This window comes from Juglans regia, chromosome 8 (genome assembly GCF_001411555.2).
Source record: "Juglans regia cultivar Chandler chromosome 8, Walnut 2.0, whole genome shotgun sequence".
NCBI classification, from domain to species: Eukaryota; Viridiplantae; Streptophyta; class Magnoliopsida; order Fagales; family Juglandaceae; genus Juglans; species Juglans regia.
In genome coordinates, this window is record NC_049908.1 from 16,718,818 (window position 1) to 16,732,675 (window position 13,858).

The 13,858-nt window shown below is 38.9% G+C and overlaps 1 pseudogene; it reads right to left on the bottom strand.

The window, feature by feature from the left end:
- Positions 1–5,225: 5,225 nt before the first annotated feature.
- On the bottom strand, positions 5,226–9,939 carry LOC118349196 (annotated as a pseudogene).
- Between the last annotated feature and the right edge of the window lie 3,919 nt (positions 9,940–13,858).

The following is a 13,858-nucleotide window of genomic DNA, read 5'->3' on the forward strand; positions in this document are numbered from 1 at the left end:
GTTATTTCGAGTTTTAATAGCAGATTGGAAATTTCAGAAACTTATTTGTTTTTGTGAGGTCTTGTGTTCCTCTTGGTTCTTCAAAGAACTCCTTGAACTTATCAAGTTAATCTTGTGGCGTTCAAGCTCCAAACTTATCACCTTGATTCTGATTTCTGGGTGTGGCGTTTTCAATCCTTCGTAGTCTTGGTTCTCATCTAGTTGGGTGACTGGTCAAGGCTCAACAAATCTTGTCAATACGATCTTGGGGTTCCAAGCCATCATTGTTATCGGGTTTCATCACAATTGTTGGTGAAGTTCATATCAGTTACATTTTCACTGGCCAAATTTATTGAGCCCCAGCTGCTTGCCAAAATAATATTTTGGTATAAAAAATTCTCAACTAGACGTGCTATTCGTTTCGTGCGTTTCACTTGAAGCACAATTTCATTTTGCACTTTTCAATTCGCCCCTCACTCTAGGGCTACGCCGATGTGACCAATTTTCCAATTCGCTTCCCTCACTCCTGGGATGTTGCCTACGCGACCAATTTTCCAGTTCTCTTTGGTCTCTTTCTACTGTAGTGGTCACCTGCAATTTTTCAGGTAAGCTTTCAGTTCGCTTTCCTCACTTCTCAAAACTGTTTTTCATCATGGGAATTTCCATCACTTTTCAGTTCTCTTTATGCTATGCGAAATGAAGTTCATATGGTTTTTCATCTTCTCAAAACAGTAACTTCATTTCCATCCAGTTATTTGTCCCGATTTCCTCTTCATCTCCAAATACAAGTAATCCCATGCCCACATCCTTGCAGGTGACCCAAGATCTCATCTCCTCTTACCAGCAGCTGAACCTGATAGGAACCAAGGTGGGCCTACTCTTAAAGATCCTTTGCAAGTTCCAGATGGGCCAATTACAAGATCAAGGGCCAAGAAGATCAAGGAAGCAATGCAAGGATTGGTGCAATCCACCTGGGATGAAGCCAGCAAGAGCCCAACATTGAAGATGGGTCTGAAAGAAGAAGAACCAGTTTTGATCCACTTTATTCAAGCTGTGGAAGACATGACTTAAAGATACGGCCTATTTGATATGAACCCGCAGGAAAGAATTCCCTTGAACCCACAATCAATTTGAAAACTCCCCAAGAAAGCCAAAATCAAGTCAAAGGATGGAGAACCTAGACCCGATGAGAACTTGTTTCAAGAACCTAAATTATATTAAAATCTAGACCCGTTGAAGAACCCGTCTCAAGAACCCAGATTACAAAGGAGGAACGCCACAAAGGTTGTGATTTACCTTTGATAAGTTCAAAAGTTCAATTAAGAACAAGAGGAGTAAAACTCAACTCACAATGAATAAATTCATCAAATTTCATAAACTTCATAATCTGATTAAAATGAGGCTACATAGAGTATTTAAAGGAAAACCTAATGAAACCCTAGCCAAAATAAACCGCCATCTTCCAAAAGTACCCCTGGATGAACAGTGCCGCGGCTACAGTGCCGAGCTACAGTAACTCGGCTACAGTAACCCTAACCCTAGTTGAATAAAATAATAACTTTCCCAACATGCCCTTACATAGGTATAAACCCAATTATTCTAAGCAAATAAAATAGGTCCTTGAAATTAATTAAATAAGTTGAAAGCCTTCAAGTGTCCAAAGTCTATAAGTTATGTTGTTGCCCTTTCCATAGCTTATGAAATGAATCAAAGCATAATCTTCATCGTTTAAGCCCTTGAACTTGTATTTGGCCCATCTGGAACGTGCAACATATCTTTAAGACTAGGCCCACCTTGGTTCCCATCATTCCCCCTCTCCTCAAAAGGATTCGACCTCGAATCTCCACCTGGATCAAAGGGAAAAATGTTAGTAACATTATCATTGATTTCATATGCATTGTCATTAATTTGTTCAAGAATTTGAGAACATCCATCCAAGCTACTCCTGTTGTCAACAGATAAAGACATTAAATCTAAAGGAGTAAATAGATTAAGTCTATAAACAATTTTAAAAGGAGAATATAAAGTGGTTGTATGCTGGTCCTGTTATATGCAAACTCTATAAATCCATCCATAACCACAAAAATAAAATTTCTACTCCTTTCTTTCCTAGGCAGCCCCAAGACAAAGTCCATAGATATGTCTACACATGACTCACTAGGAATAGGTAAGGGCGTATGCAACCCATGTGGCAAAAGTATAAATTTGGTCATTCTGCATGTAATGCACCTGCCACAAATACAATTGACATCTCTCTTCATCTTAGACCAACATAAATGTTCATGCAAAATGTCTAATATTTTCTTGACACCAGAATGACTACTCCAAATATGTGCAAATTCAATGAAGGGCAAATGATAGTCCCACAAACATTCATGCAACACATCAATGAATGACAATTGATACTTCCACAAACGTTCATGCAACACGTCATTGAAAGGCAAATGATATTCCCACAAACGTTCATGTAACACATCGATGAATGACAATTGATACTTCCACAAACGTTCATGCAACACGCCATTGAAAGGCAAATGATATTCCCACAAATGTTCATGCAACACGTCATTGAAAGGCAAATGATATTCCCACAAATGTTCATGCAACACAACAAAAGTCTTCCTTACACCAAGGTTACCCAACAAACCAGCATGTCCATCACAAATAAGCAACTTACGCATAAAACTAGTAGGCACACAAAATCTATTCATTCTAAACAAGTACCAATCAAGTTTATAGAACTTACTAAAAGATGCTTTCTCACATGTTCCATACACACTAGCCAAGTCATCATCATTAGCATGCAATTCCTTATCATATTCAAGTCTCAATAATTTTGCATCCAAAATGAAAACAAGGACATACCTTCTTGCTAAAGCATCAACCACAAAATTTTTCATACCTTGTGTATATTTGAATACATGAGAAAAAGTCTCAATACAATCCTCCCGCTTAGCAAGCATTCTAGTCAACAACTTACCTTGTCCCTTTAAGTGTGTCAATGACTCATGTTTTTCCAAGAAAGGTCGGTTAGGAATTGTTGCATCTGGCACAAAATCAATGTAGTGCCCTATCTCCCTAATAGATGGCAATCCACTAAATACACCACTTGGAAACACGACCTCATATCCCTGCAACAAAGAGACAACAATACTAGGCAAACATACGTCAAGTTCGTTAGGATTAAGACTCGCCTTGATAGGAACCAAGGTGGGCCTACTCTTAAAGATCCTTTGCAAGTTCCAGATGGGCCAATTACAAGATCAAGGGCCAAGAAGATCAAGGAAGCAATGCAAGGATTGGTGCAATCCACCTGGGATGAAGCCAGCAAGAGCCCAACACTGAAGATGGGTCTGAAAGAAGAAGAACCAGTTTTGATCCACTTTATTCAAGCTGTGGAAGACATGACTTAAACATACGGCCTATCGTTATTGGAGGCTTCCAATTTGGTTAAATGATTTATTTTATTAGTTTAGAATAAGTGGGCTTGAAGATGCTTGGCTCACATGTCTTATTTCTTTTGAACTATGTTTTTGGGAAGGCCTTGTATTTTGGCCAAGGGCTTATTTGGAAAATTACATTTTAGGAACTAGGGTTTCATCAATTTACTGTTGGGGTTACTGTAGCCGCGCGTACTGTAGCCGGTACTGTTCATCAAGGGTAATTTTGGGTAAAAGGGGCATTATTTTGGCTAGGGTTTTGATTAGGTTTGGCTTTAAAAACTCTTTGTAGCCTCATTTGAGAGTTAGACAATATTGAATTTTATTTGTGAGTTGAGTTTTCTCCTCTTGTTCTTGATTGAACTCTTGAACTTATCAAAGGTAAATCACAACCTTTGTGGCGTTCCTCCTTTGTAATCTGGGTTCTTGAGACGGGTTCTTCAACGGGTCTAGATTTTAATATAATCTAGGTTCTTGAAACGAGTTCTCATCGGGTCTAGATTCTCCATCCTTGACTTGATTTTGGCTTTCTTGGGGAGTTTTCAAATTGATTGTGGGTTCAAGGGAATTCATTCCCACGGGTTCATATCATGCTACCTTCTCTTTTCTTCATCCCCTTCTTTTTTTTTTTTTTCGTTTTTTTTTTTTTCGAATTTTCTTTTTTTTTTTTTCGAATTTTCTTTTCTTTTCTTTTCTTTTCTTTTCCTTTCTTTTCTTTTCTCTAATTCATCCACAAACAGCAATAGTCAGTTGTGAAAACCAAGCAATTGAATTCAAACACACAAGCATGGACAATGAAGTAGAAGAGAATCAATGGAACGACACTCCAAGCAATTGACAGACTTAGAGATATAGGAAACCCTAGAATATTGAAACCCTAGGTGATGCAAATTTCAGCCAAACCCAAAATCCTAAGAATTTCGGCAGCTTACTTTTTGTTTCTATTTTTTTTTGGCAAGCCTAGAACAATGAAGCCCTAGAATTAAATTTGAGGATGTTAGAATTAAAAGATAGAATCAGTCCTGATACCAAATGATATGAACCCGCGGGAAAGGAATCCCTTGAACCTACAGTCAATTTGAAAACTTCCCAAGAAAGCCAAAATCAAGTCAAAGGATGGAGAACCTAGACCCGATGAGAACTTGATATGAACTTCACCAACAATTGTGATGAAACCCGATAACAATGATGGCTTGGAACCCCAAGATCGTATTGACAAGATTTGTTGAGCCTTGACCAGTCACCCAACTAGATGAGAACCAAGACTACGAAGGATTGAAAACGCCACACCCAGAAATCAGAATCAAGGTGATAAGTTTGGAGCTTGAACGCCACAAGATTAACTTGATAAGTTCAAGGAGTTCTTTGAAGAACCAAGAGGAACACAAGACCTCACAAAACAAATAAGTTTCTGAAATTTCCAATCTGATATTAAAACTCGAAATAACCCCTTTATATACTTGGAACAACCCTCCAAGAATAGGAAAAGTCATCACTACAGCTTTAAAAGCAACACAAATATTAACATAACAAGTCCCACGAAATTTAGGCCTCTTGGACTTCTAGAGGCAGCCAGAAATGACTAAATGACTAAATTCAATGTATTTCACGTACCCAGGCAAGACCAAGTTCATTCACCTATTTAATATTCTTGAAACTTAACAAATTCACGTCCTTTAATGGTCAGACCATTCATCATATTTCTATGTGCTAATTAGCCTCTTCAATTGCCTTGATGACATGGATTAAGTCTTGAATATTGTTTGAGCCCATCTTGGTCTTTTTAGAATCAGCCCAATTCTCTTGGATTAGCCCATTTAGTGCTTCCTTGAAACGTTTGGCTCTAAGTCTTGTAATTGGGCCACTAGGAAATGACAAAGGGTCTTGTACAAATTCAGCTCCATTCCCACTTGTATGATTAGCATGTCCAACTCCTTGGTTTGCATCATTCTCCCCCTCTTGAGAAGGATTTGTCCTCAAATCATCACCTACATCAAAAGGAGACAAATCAGCAACATTAAAGCTTGCACTGACACCATACTCACCTGGTAAGTCAAGCTTGTAGGCATTATCATTGATGCGTTCTACTACTTGAAATGGCCCGTCACCCCGAGGTAGGAGTTTTGAACGCCGCTTCTCTGGAAAACGGTCCTTCCTTAAGTGCAACCAAACCCAATCTCCTGGTTGAAACACTACCTTCTTACGTCCCTTGTTGGCTTGATGGACATATTGTTTAGTCCTTCTTTCAATGTTCAGCCGTGCCTTTTCATGAATCATCTTTACAAATTCTGCCTTCTTTTTGCCATCTAAGTTCACACGTTCACTCAAAGGTAAAGAAGTTAAATCCAAAGGTGACAATGGGTTAAAGCCATAAACAATTTCAAATGGTGAAAACTTAGTTGCAGAATGTATACTTCTATTGTAAGCAAATTCAACATGTGGCAAACAATCTTCCCATGCTTTCAAGTTCTTTTTAATGATAGCACGCAACAAAGACGACAAAGTTCTATTTACTACTTCAGTTTGGCCATCCGTTTGTGGATGACAAGTAGTAGAAAACAACAACTTAGTTCCCAGCTTTCCCCACAAAGTCTTCCAAAAGTAACTCAAAAACTTTGCATCCCTATCAGAAACAATGGTCTTAGGCATACCATGTAACCTAACAATTTCTTTGAAGAACAAATCAGCTATATGTGATGCATCATCAGTTTTATGGCATGCAATGAAGTGTGCCATCTTGGAAAATCTATCTACCACCACAAAAACTGAATCTCTCCCCCTCTTAGTCCTAGGTAAACCTAAAACAAAATCCATAGAAATATCAGTCCAAGGTTCACTAGGTATTGGCAAAGGGGTGTACAAACCATGGGGTTTCAACTTAGACTTAGCCTGTTTACATGTGATACACTTCTCACAAATTCTTTCCACATCACGTTTCATATGAGGCCAAAAAAAATGTTCATGCAAAATTCCTAAAGTCTTAGCTACACCAAAATGACCCATCAAACCACCACCATGAGCTTCTCTCACAAGCAATTCGCGCAAAGAACATATTGGCAAACACAGTTTATTTTCCCGAAACAAAAATCCATCATACCTATAAAACTTACCAAACGCCATTTTTTCACATGCATTGAACACATCACCAAAATCAGAATCTTGAGCATACAATTCCTTAATGTATTCAAAGCCAAGCATTTTTGTATCTAAAATGGAAAGTAAGGCATACCTTCGGGACAATGCATCAGCCACCACATTTTCCTTACCTTGCTTATATCTGATCACATACGGAAATGTTTCAATGAATTCCACCCACTTGGCATGGCGTTTGTTCAACCTTTGCTGTCCTTTCAAATGCTTCAAAGACTCATGATCTGTGTGAATCACAAACTCCTTTGGCCATAGATAGTGTTGCCAATTTTCCAAAGCCCTCACCAAGGCATACATCTCCTTATCATAAGTAGGGTAATTTAGGGCTGCCCCACTCAACTTTTCACTGAAATAAGCAATTGGACGGCCTTCTTGCATCAAAACAGCTCCAATTCCTATGCCTGAAGCATCACACTCAATTTCAAAAGTTTTAGCAAAGTTAGGTAAAACAAGCAAAGGTGCATTAGTTAACTTTTCTTTGATCAGACTAAATGCCTTTTCTTGTTCTTTTCCCCACTTAAACGGCACATTTTTCTTGATGACTTCAGTAAGAGGGGCGGCTAAGCTACTAAAATCACGCACAAACCGTCTATAGAAGCTAGCTAAGCCGTGGAAACTCCTCACTTGGCTGACTGTTGTAGGCGTTGACCACTCTTGGATTGCCTTCACCTTTTCCTCATCCACCTCAATTCCTCTCTTACTAACAACAAAACCAAGAAACACAAGCTTATCCGTGCAAAAGGTGCACTTTTTGAGGTTAGCAAACAACCTTTCTTTCCTTAGAATTTCCAAAACAGATTTCAAATGCATTACATGTTCTTCCAAATTTTTGCTATAGATCAAGATATCATCAAAATACACAACTACAAATCTGCCAATAAATGCTCGCAAAACATGGTTCATCAAACGCATAAATGTGCTCGGAGCATTAGTTAAACCGAAAGGCATCACTAACCACTCATACAAACCATATTTAGTCTTAAAAGCAGTTTTCCATTCATCACCTTCTTTCATCCTAATCTGATGATATCCACTCTTAAGATCAATTTTTGTAAAGACACAAGAACCATACAATTCATCCAACATATCATCTAGTCTAGGAATGGGATGACGATACTTTACCGTTATGTTGTTGATGGCTCGGCAGTCAACACACATCCTCCATGTTCCATCCTTCTTGGGAACTAACAGCACCGGAACCGCACAAGGACTCATACTTTCACGCACAAACCCCTTCTCCAATAATTCACTTACTTGCCTCTGAAGTTCCTTGGTCTCCTCGGGATTACTCCTATAAGCAGGTCGGTTTGGAATTGATGCACCAGGTATGAAATCAATTTGATGTTCAATCCCTCGGATTGGAGGTAAACCATATGGTACCTCTTCAGGAAGGACATCTTCAAACTCCTGCAAAAGAGAAACAATATTGCTCGGCAAAGCACCGACGAGATCATTAGTACATAAAAGAGCCTCCTTGTACATGAGTACAATAAGGGGCTGGTGTGAAAATAATGCTCTCTTGATCTCACTTTTTTTTGCAATGTAATTGAATTTCTCCTCTCTTGCTCTCACTATAGCCGAAATCCTCTCTCTTTCTTTTTCACTCTGATCAATGTTTTTCTCTCCTTTTTTTTTTAAGTCTTTTTTTTTCAGTTTCGGCTTTCCTTTCCTTTTCCTTTTTTTTTTCATTCGAACTTTGTAACTTTAATTGGTCCTCCCTGACCTGTTTTGGAGTTAATGGCACAAGAGTAATAGGTTGCCTATTAAGAGTGAAGGAATACTTATTTGTGAATCCATCATGCGTAACCCTCAGATCATACTGCCATGGTCTTCCCAACAGTAAATGGCATGCGTGCATAGGAACCACATCACAAAGCACCTCATCCTCATATTTTCCAATGGATAATGCCACCAACACTTGTCTTGTCACCTTTATTTCCCCACATTCATTCAACCACTGAAGCCGGTAAGGTTGAGGATGTTTCAAGGTAGTTAAAGCCAATTTCTCCACCAAATAAGTGCTGGCTACATTTGTGCAACTCCCACCATCGATAATGACACTGCAAACTTTGTTATTTACAAAGCACCGAGTATGAAACAAGTTCTCCCTTTGGTTACTTTCTTCCTCCTTAACCTGCACATTGAGAACTCGCCTTGCAACCAATAAATCTCCAACCACAGCATTTTGCTCATCGTCAGCATCCTCCATAGATGGCATATCATCATTATCTACTTCTTCCTCATTTTCTGACTCAAGCTCTCCTTGGGCATTTATCACCATCACCCTCTTGTTTACACACTGGCTGGCTATATGTCCGCGCCCCTGACATTTAAAACATTTAATATCACGTGTCTTAGAACTTGAAGTCTCGATTGTACCTGAAGTAGTGGCGGTCTTTAAGTTGGCATTCTTAGAGGATTCAAATTTTGGCTTATTTTGTTGCTGCTCGTCCCTTTTTGGAGTTGTCTTCCACGAGCTGGTTGTAGCCATAGGCAGTCCCCTCCTAGCCAATCCCTTTCGTTTGAATTGTTCCTCCACCTTTATGGCTTGATGCACCATATCTGTCAACTCAACATAGTGCTGCATCTCGACTATATCCGCAATCTCACGATTTAAACCGTGCAAAAACCTAGCCATGGTGGCTTCCCGGTCCTCTTCTACATTTGCCCGGATCATAGCTACCTCCATCTCCTTGTAATACTCATCCACACTTTTAGATCCTTGAATTAACCTCTGTAATTTTTGATACAATCCCCTATAATAGTGGCTGGGTACAAAACGCTTCCTCATAAGCATTTTCATTTCCTCCCAAGTGTCCACGGGTGGCTCTCTATTCCTCCTCCTATTAATCAGTAATTGATCCCACCACACAATGGCATAATCGGTAAATTCAATTGCAGCCAACTTAACCTTCTTTATCTCTGAGTAGTTGTGACAATCAAAAACCATCTCCATTTTAGTTTCCCACTCCAAATAAACTTCAGGATCATTTTTACCTTGAAAAGATGGGATTTTAATCTTTATATTTCCTAAATCGTTATCCCTCCTAGGCCTACCCATCCTAGCTTCTCTATTTCTATACCCACGCTCAATCCTGCCTCGGTTCAAATATTGCTCATCAAACTCCTCCGACTCCGCCTCTCCATCAACATTCCGCCACGGACCACGCCCACCATGCTGCCTATTGTGGATGTCATGTTGCTGGCCCCTAGGAGTTTCTGCTTCTACCCTGTCCAACCTTTCGTGAATAGGTTCTAATTCAGCCCTCAACATACGCCTCATCTCCCCTAACATCGCTTGCATTTGGAGGTTTGGAACTGGAGGTTGTCGAAATTCTTCGGTTGTGTCTTCTTCTTGATTATTAGACATGTTTTAAAATCTGCAAACAAAGTTAGAATCCTCACAAGCACTCCCTCACGTGTTTCACTCAAGAATTGATACACTTGCACTCGTGTTTTCACTCTAAACGGCTTTTACCCTCATATGGTCTCGCACACTCTTGCCTTTTTCCACTCTTCTGTGTCTTCTTTAGTTCTTAATCGAACTTCAAGAAACTCATTCAAAATAATCCAGCAGCAATTCAGAAAATAAACAACCAAAACTCATCAAAAGTTCAAGTACTTGAATAAGGTGAGATACAAGATTGAAAGGAAGAAGTTTTCTTACTGGAATCGTGTACCCTTTTTTTTTTTTTTTTTAAACACAGCAAACAGGAAATAGAACGAAAATAAAAGATAGACAAACTTATCTTAGAACCAAAGCTCTTGATACCAAAATGATATGAACTCCACCAACAATTGTGATGAAACCCGATAACAATGATGGCTTGGAACCCCAAGATCGTATTGACAAGATTTGTTGAGCCTTGACCAGTCACCCAACTAGATGAGAACCAAGACTACGAAGGATTGAAAACGCCACACCCAGAAATCAGAATCAAGGTGATAAGTTTGGAGCTTGAACGCCACAAGATTAACTTGATAAGTTCAAGGAGTTCTTTGAAGAACCAAGAGGAACACAAGACCTCACAAAACAAATAAGTTTCTGAAATTTCCAATCTGATATTAAAACTCGAAATAACCCCTTTATATACTTGGAACAACCCTCCAAGAATAGGAAAAGTCATAACTACAGCTTTAAAAGCAACACAAATATTAACATAACAAGTCCCACGAAATTTAGGCCTCTTGGACTTCTAGAGGCAGCCAGAAATGACTAAATGACTAAATTCAATGTATTTCACGTACCCAGGCAAGACCAAGTTCATTCACCTATTTAATATTCTTGAAACTTAACAAATTCACGTCCTTTAATGGTCAGACCATTCATCATATTTCTATGTGCTAATTAGCCTCTTCAATTGCCTTGATGACATGGATTAAGTCTTGAATATTGTTTGAGCCCATCTTGGTCTTTTTAGAATCAGCCCAATTCTCTTGGATTAGCCCATTTAGTGCTTCCTTGAAACGTTTGGCTCTAAGTCTTGTAATTGGGCCACTAGGAAATGACAAAGGGTCTTGTACAAATTCAGCTCCATTCCCACTTGTATGATTAGCATGTCCAACTTCTTGGTTTGCATCAGAACTTGTTTCAAGAACCTAGATTATATTAAAATCTAGACCCGTTGAAGAACCCGTCTCAAGAACCCAGATTACAAAGGAGGAACGCCACAAAGGTTGTGATTTACCTTTGATAAGTTCAAAAGTTCAATTAAGAACAAGAGGAGATAAAACTCAACTCACAATGCGTAACTTCATCAAATTTCATAAACTTCATCAAACTGATTAGAATGAGGCTACATAGAGTATTTAAAGCAAAACCTAATTAAAACCCTAGATAAAATAAAACCCCATCTTCCAAAAATACCCCTGAGTGAACAGTGCCGCGGCTACAGTATGGTGCTACAGTAACTCGGCTACAGTAACCCTAACCCTAGTTCAATAAAATAATAACTTTCCCAACATACCCTTACATAGGCCCCCTTAAGTGCTTCCCATAATAAACTCAATTATTCTAAACTAATAAAATAAGTTTTTTAAATGAATTAAATAAGTTGTAACCCTTCAAGAGCCCAAAGCCTTTAAGTCTTGTTGTTGCCATCTTCCATAGCTGATCAAATGAATCAAAATTGGATCTTCATCCTTCAAGCCTCATCTTGAATGTTGGGCTCTTGCTAAACTCGTCCCAAGTGGATTGCATCAATCCTTGCATTGTCTCCGTGATCTTTAAGACTAGGCCCATCATGGTTCCCATCATTCCCCCTCTCCTCAAAAGGATTCGACCTCGAATCTCCACCTTGGTTCCCATCAATCCCCCTCTCCTCAAAAGGATTCAACCTTGAATCTCCACCTGGATCAAAGGGAAAAACGTTAGTAATATTATCATTAATTTCATATGCAATATCATTAATTTGTTCAAGAAGTTGAAAAGATCCATCCAAGCTACTCATGTCGTCAACAGGTAAAGGCATTAAATCAAAAGGAGTAAATGGATTAGGGCTATAAACAATTGCGAAAGGAAAATATAAAGTGGTAGTATGCATGGTCCTATTATATGCAAACTCTATAAATCTATCCACAACCATATAAATAGAAGCTCTACTTCTTTCTTTCCTAGGCAGCCCCAAAACAGAGTCCATATATGCAAACTCATTGAAACGCAAATGATACTCCTGTAAACGTTCATGCAACAAGTCAATGTATGGCAAATGATACTCCCACAAACGTTCATGCAACACATCAATGAATGACAATTGATACTTCCACAAACGTTCATGCAACACGTCATTGAAAGGCAAATGATATTCCCACAAACGTTCATGTAACACATCGATGAATGACAATTGATACTTCCACAAAAGTTCATGCAACACGCCATTGAAAGGCAAATGATATTCCCACAAATGTTCATGCAACACGTCATTGAAAGGCAAATGATATTCCCACAAATGTTCATGCAACACAACAAAAGTCTTCCTTACACCAAGGTTACCCAACAAACCAGCATGTCCATCACAAATAAGCAACTTACGCATAAAACTAGTAGGCACACAAAATCTATTCATTCTAAACAAGTACCAATCAAGTTTATAGAACTTACTAAAAGATGCTTTCTCACATGTTCCATACACACTAGCCAAGTCATCATCATTAGCATGCAATTCCTTATCATATTCAAGTCTCAATAATTTTGCATCCAAAATGAAAACAAGGACATACCATCTTGCTAAAGCATCAACCACAAAATTTTTCATACCTTGTGTATATTTGAATACATGAGAAAAAGTCTCAATACAATCCTCCCGCTTAGCAAGCATTCTAGTCAACAACTTACCTTGTCCCTTTAAGTGTGTCAATGACTCATGTTTTTCCAAGAAAGGTCGGTTAGGAATTGTTGCATCTGGCACAAAATCAATGTAGTGCCCTATCTCCCTAATAGATGGCAATCCACTAAATACACCACTTGGAAACACGACCTCATATCCCTGCAACAAAGAGACAACAATACTAGGCAAACATACGTCAAGTTCGTTAGGATTAAGACTCGCCTTGATAGGAACCAAGGTGGGCCTACTCTTAAAGATCCTTTGCAAGTTCCAGATGGGCCAATTACAAGATCAAGGGCCAAGAAGATCAAGGAAGCAATGCAAGGATTGGTGCAATCCACCTGGGATGAAGCCAGCAAGAGCCCAACACTGAAGATGGGTCTGGAAGAAGAAGAACCAGTTTTGATCCACTTTATTCAAGCTGTGGAAGACATGACTTAAACATACGGCCTATCGTTATTGGAGGCTTCCAATTTGGTTAAATGATTTATTTTATTAGTTTAGAATAAGTGGGCTTGAAGATGCTTGGCTCACATGTCTTATTTCTTTTGAACTATGTTTTTGGGAAGGCCTTGTATTTTGGCCAAGGGCTTATTTGGAAAATTACATTTTAGGAACTAGGGTTTCATCAATTTACTGTTGGGGTTACTGTAGCCGCGCGTACTGTAGCCGGTACTGTTCATCAAGGGTAATTTTGGGTAAAAGGGGCATTATTTTGGCTAGGGTTTTGATTAGGTTTGGCTTTAAAAACTCTTTGTAGCCTCATTTGAGAGTTAGACAATATTGAATTTTATTTGTGAGTTGAGTTTTCTCCTCTTGTTCTTGATTGAACTCTTGAACTTATCAAAGGTAAATCACAACCTTTGTGGCGTTCCTCCTTTGTAATCTGGGTTCTTGAGACGGGTTCTTCAACGGGTCTAGATTTTAATATAATCTAGGTTCTTGAAACGAGTTCTCATCGGG